This window comes from Podarcis gaigeae (assembly GCF_964106915.1).
Source record: "Podarcis gaigeae genome assembly, chromosome: 2".
Taxonomy (NCBI): Eukaryota; Metazoa; Chordata; class Lepidosauria; order Squamata; family Lacertidae; genus Podarcis; species Podarcis gaigeae.
Window position 1 is genome coordinate 18,273,591 of NC_139679.1, and position 6,010 is coordinate 18,279,600.

Consider the following 6,010-nt stretch of genomic DNA (forward strand, 5'->3'; position numbering starts at 1 on the left):
AACGGCACACAGATCCTCTCCGGGGGTGACAATGAAGCCCTCAAAGCGCAGGCGCTGGTTCTTGGGGATGCTCTTCAGGAGATGCCTCCCAAAGTTGGGTTTGGGGTCGCTGCAGGTGATAGTCTGGCAGCCCGGTGGGTAGAACAATGGTTTTAGACAGTGGTTTTCAACCAGAGTGCCGGGGCACCCTGGGCTGCTTTGAATGATAGGGGTAAAGGTAAAGGGACCCCTGACCATTAGGTCCAGTCGTGGTCGACTCTGGGGTTGCGGCGCTCATCTCGCTTTATTCGCCGAGGGAGCCGGCATACAGCTTCCAGGTCATGTGGCCAGCATGACTAAGCCACTTCTGGCGAACCAGCAGCACACGGAAACGCTGATTGCCTTCCCGCCAGAGCGGTACCTAGTTATCTACTTGCACTTTGATGTTCTTTCGAACTGCTAGGTTGGCAGGAGCAGGGACCGAGCAATGGGGGCTCATCCCGTCGTGGGGATTCAAACTGCCATCCTTCTGATCAGCAAGTCCTAGGCTCTGTAGTTTAACCCACAGCGCCACCCGCGTCCCTAATGATAGGGGTACTGTGCACAATACTTGCCTCTGTCCCTTTCCTTCCTTCTTTCCCTCCTCTGATGCCTTATGTACCTCCCAAAGGCTTGTGTGACACACACACCCCACCCTATACCCGGAGGTCTCAGGGTGGTTCACAGAACAAAATCAAAATATAAAACCACAATATATGTAATCAAAATAAAAACAACAACCCAATAACACCCCCCCCACAAGAACCATGTTTCAAAAGGGCATAGGATGTCAGTCAAAACAACAAAAGGCCTGGTTAAAAAGGAACGTTTTTGCCTGGCCCCTAGGCAAACTTCCCTGGGGGGAGCATTCCACAGATGGGGTGCCACTGCAGAGAAGGCCTGTTCTCAGGTCGCCACCCTCTGCACCTCTTGAAGAGGAGGCACACAAAGGAGAGCCTCAGAAGATGATAACAGGGTCCTGGTAGGTTCATGTGGAAAGAGACGGTCCCTGAGGTATTGCGGTCCTGAGCCATTTAAGGCTTTACAGTACAGTGGTACCTCGGGTTAAGAACTTAATTCGTTCTGGAGGTCCGTTCTTAACCTGAAACTGTTCTCATCCTGAAGCAAAGTTCTTAACCCGAGGTACTATTTCTGTAACCTGAAGCGTCTGTAACCTGAAGCGTCTTTAACCTGAAGTACCACTGTATAGGTTAAAACCAGCACTTTGAATTGAGCCCAGAAACTAATTGGTAGCCAGTGCTACCAATTTGTGTAATATGCTCAAACAGCCAGTGCTACCAATTTGTGTAATATGCTCAAATAATACACCAGGATTTGTGTAATATGCTCAAACAGTCTTGCCCCGGTTGGCAACCTGGCCCCAGAATTCTGCACTGGCTGAAGTTTCCAAACTGTCCTCAGAGACAACCCTACATATAAGGCATTGCAGTAATCTAACCTTAAGGTTACGAGAGCCTAGACAACAGTAGTTAGGCTATCCCTGTCCAGATAGGGATGTAGCTGGGCCACCAGCCAAAGCTGATGGAAGGCACTTTGGGCCACAGGCCACCTGAGCCTCGAGCGACAGCAAGGATCCAGGAGTACCCCCAAGCTACAAACCTGCTCCTTCAGAGGAAGTGTAACTCCATCAAGAGCAGGTGACATCCCACCCATCTGATTTAGGGAACCACCAACTCACAGTGCCTCAAGTCTTATCTGGATTGAGCTTCAGTCTGCTCTTACTGTCACTAGGCTAATCTGTTAGGTTCTTTTCCTACAGTCACTTGATTGGTTTATTGGGTTTCTTGGAACATTGCAGCAGACTATAATGGGTGCAACCATTGTTGTGCTTTTTATTTTATTTTTCACCTTCCAGCTGTTGCAAAACTACAATTCCCATCAGTCCCAGCAAGCATAGCCAGGTGACAAGGGGTGATGTGGAGTTGAAGCTCAGCAATGTGAAGGGCCTATAGCATGTTTTTGTCTAAAGACCCTTCTCTAAATAACTTTGATGCTTGGAGCAATTTCTGTAGATTCCTTCAAAGTGTGCCCATGCTATGGATGGAAATAATGCACAAGCAAAGGAAGAGAAAAGCAGGAAGGAGCCATTTCTGAGCAGCATGCGCTAATGTTGTGTGCAGCTTCCATGCAAAGCAACAGGAGGCAGTGTCGGCATCCGAGTTTTTCCCAGTCAAACCGTCTGAGCTCTGCCCGGTACTGTTTTACCAATTACCAGCAATTAGAACAATCCATGTTAACAGACTGGTGTGTCCGGTGATGTTGCTGGGCCTCTCCTTTTTTGCTCAGTGCGCCGTATGTGAGCAGCACCATCAGAAGAAAATGTGCCCCTAACTGATGTGGCAATCCTCGGAGAGGCTGAAGAATTGCGTCATCCTTGCGCAATGGAGAAGGGACCAAGGCTCAGGCTGACTTGCATGTGCCCATTAGCAGCATTTCCACTGCAGTGCTGCACTGCCCGCAAATGTTGAAGCTCTCCTGAATGTAAAAGGCAGCATGCAATGCATGTGGAAGCAGATTCTACAGGAGAAATTGGACAGGATGCTCTTAAAAGCAAAAAGCTTTGTTGGACACCGTGAATTTGCAGCTCTCTGGAATTTCAAACTATTACTTTAATTGAGGGCCAGCATGATGTTGGGGTTAGAATCCTGGAGACCAAGGCTGGGGAAACTTTGATTCAACACCCCCCCACCAGAAACTCAGAAGAGTAAAGAAGCCACTTTCTCTAGTCACCCAGTCCCATATTGTAGTCATCAGGCTGCTTTGTTTGAGACTAGTGAATTTATTGGAATCTGCTGATTTTTTTTGGATGGTGGGAGGGGTCAGTTTTTGGATCCAGGCTTAGCTAAATGCAGTCAAGTCCCGTTGAAGCCACTGTGAAAACGTGGTCCCGATTTCGGGCTTCCATTGCAAGTGTGGCACTGAAGTTGAACTAATGGAGCCCAGAGCCAACCCTTCAGAATTGCTTGCTGCCTTGGGGATTACCGTGAACACGGATGGGAAGGAAAGCTAGGATGACAGCAAGGAATGGCGCTGACCGCTAAGTAAGAGGGACAGATGACATTTCATCCAAGAGAAGAGGTTAAAACAAGATGGACATACCTTTTTATTGCAAATTCCAAAGTAAAAAGATGTACAGTACAAAGGAAATCAAATAAGTCAGATGGTATTCATCTTTCATCCCAGCTATTTTGTTGAAGTAGGTATTTTTTAATATAAAAAAACCACACACATGCTCTTTCTCCCCTCCCCAAAACTCCTCCTTTTCCTCATTTGCTTTGTTTTGTTTGTTTATTTGTGTGTGTCTTAAAGCAGAATAAAATCTACTGGGTTAGGGTCTAAAGGGGCTGAAAATAAAGACATTATTGAGGGGTAGGGTGGGGAACAAGCAAAGTGCAGCAAGAAAATAGTTGCCCTGATATCTGCTGGGGGGGGGGAGGGAGGGAAGAAGCGATAGCAGTGACTTTCTTAATTAGCAGCATTAATGGCACCATCTCATTATGCTTTCCCCTTAGTCCATGCTCTGCCCTATACACACTTAAACAGCACTTGCAGTTGTGAATCTCAGAAAAGCATTTGAACAGACGTGAATTAAATTAAGCCTCACAACACCCCTGTGAGGTAGGTAATTACCCGTTTTACAGATGGGTAAAACTGAGGCACATAGAGAGGTTAGGTGACTCTCCCAAGTTTGGGGACACACACGCACGCACACACACCAGATCAGCCGTGGAGCTGAAAACAGTAATCACAATAGTTCTGTTTTTCAATATTCAGCTCTTAACACCTGAAAAGCATCAGTTTCTATCCCCCCCTCTACAAAATGCACTTTCTAGAGACATTCACACCCTCACACCCCTCTATATACAAATGCAACATGCATCAACCTACAGCAAAATTTGGATATATATGGTATGTATCTGCAACAACACATAATTCCAAGCCAATTTCAGCCACTTTGGATATTTGGTGAAATTTTCCTTGTTGAATTACTCTATATGTGCTTCCAGATAGGGACTTACTATTGCAGATGGGATGTTGGCAACAGATTTGTTTTTTAACATCACATTTTCCTTGGAAAGGATACACCAGAATGAAAAGGGGGTGGAGAGACCATGGGCTAGTATTGCACTGTGAAAAAATTGTCAGCATGAGGAGCACTCATCCCATAATAAGAACCTGTCTGGAAGCGTCCTACATCACAAAAGTCCAAACTTGTTTAATAGTATAGTCTCTCTCTCTTTCACTACTAAAGGGAGACTCACAATTTTTGGATTAATGTTTTGTCTTTTTTTTTTTTTAATTAGGGTGTGGGATCTCTTCTAATGAATAACGATCCATTCACCTTCTAGAGCTTCTTCACTCTGGGTAGCCCCCATCACCCTCACATGGAGGTGATCACTGTAACTTTTGAAACACAAAATGTTTATTTTGCTATTCATTAGTACAGTGAATTCCTCTGCCTGCAAGTGTGCCTGATCCCATATATTCTGAACTGTGGGAGGAAAACGGGGGTAAACATGTAACCCAAACCACAAAACTATGACAGGAGAAATGAACCTGCGGCATGCACAACTATCCACAACCACAGCAAACGAGCCACTTTCTGAGCAAATTTCAATGCCCCAGTTCCACCTCACTTTTTTAAAAATAAAAACAAAACAAAGCCTCATACAACAGACAAGGAGATTGGTGCATGGGTGTGATTCCCAAAATAATCTGTGAGCTTGTAGAAACACAATAATAATACAAAATTGTTTTCCTCTTAACCACCTGGCAACCGGGGAGTCATAGCTAGCGGATGAAGGAAAGGTGTCGCATCTCAGCCCTTTAAATGGAAAGATTTAAAAGTGGGGGCGGGGAGAGAGAAATGTACAAGCAGCTGATTGGAACAAATTATTTAAAGTGCAAAGCATAGGCATATTACTTTCGTCCGGTGGATGGATTCAGAACTGCTATAAGCCAAGGAGTGGCTTTTCACTGACCTATGTGCAGCTAAAGCCCTAGCACATACTGTTTATGGAGAGACTGTTACCGATATGCAAGAGACGGCAAAAGGAGGAGAGGACATGGAACACACAGGACCACAGAGCTACCCATTTCCTGTACCAAGGCAAGTGCAGTATCAACCTGAGAACCTTCTGGCTTGGAAGGAGTAATAACATACGTAGCAGAAGAAGGCCAAGATTGCGGACGGGACATGATTGTGAGTGCTTACCTGCAATCCCCAGGTAAGGGCCTCTTCATGCTGGTGCATAGTCTTGAAACTGAAGTCCTCAACATGGTGATGGAGACCAGAGGGTTTCAAACTACCATCTGTCTACGGTCTTCATCACCATGATATCTGAGCCCTTCACTTTCATGTCATTCTCCAGTTCATAAGAGCCAGTTCAGGCTATTTTCTCCATTCATCCCCCCAGAGGTGCATGTGAACTTTCATATGTTTTGACAGGCTTTTCGAACCAGCTGGTGCTTAGGAGACTGAGCAATGCTTCGGAGCCACAGTGGCACCGCAACTTTGCATGTGTGCCGGCAAACACATAAGAGGTCACATATGCCTCGTTTTCAAACATGGCTACGTTCATACTGAAAATACTTTACAACATGAAATATGAAGCGGCCCTTGGTCCTGTACAGGAAGCCACCTTTCAGTTCATCGATGACGAATATCAGATCACGCTGTTGCTCTGTACTGGTTGCCATGAGGCAACCAATTTCAAGCATCAGACTCTCGGCCCAAGAAAACATTCTCACTGGGCCACATTTAGGCCTGTTCATTGTACCTGAATGTACCCTGTACGACAGGGGATTTTGTATCAGAGTAAAAAATAAAATAAAAATAAAACCGAATCTCTATTTTTCAATGCTCAAGCTGGCGTCTTAACTAAAAATTATTGGCAAGATCGCACCCAGATGCCCAAGCTATCAAGATTTTGCCTTTGCTTCCTGAACTTTGAATTACAAAGTTTTGGAG

The 6,010-nt window shown here is 45.5% G+C and overlaps 1 long non-coding RNA gene across 1 annotated transcript; it reads left to right on the forward strand.

Annotated features, from left to right (window-relative positions):
* The first annotated feature begins 466 nt into the window (after window positions 1-466).
* LOC310839313 lies at window positions 467-4,579 on the forward strand. Its single transcript, XR_014561423.1, has 2 exons — window positions 467-1,290; window positions 1,351-4,579. It is a non-coding gene; the product is annotated as an uncharacterized lncRNA (long non-coding RNA).
* Window positions 4,580-6,010: the final 1,431 nt, after the last annotated feature.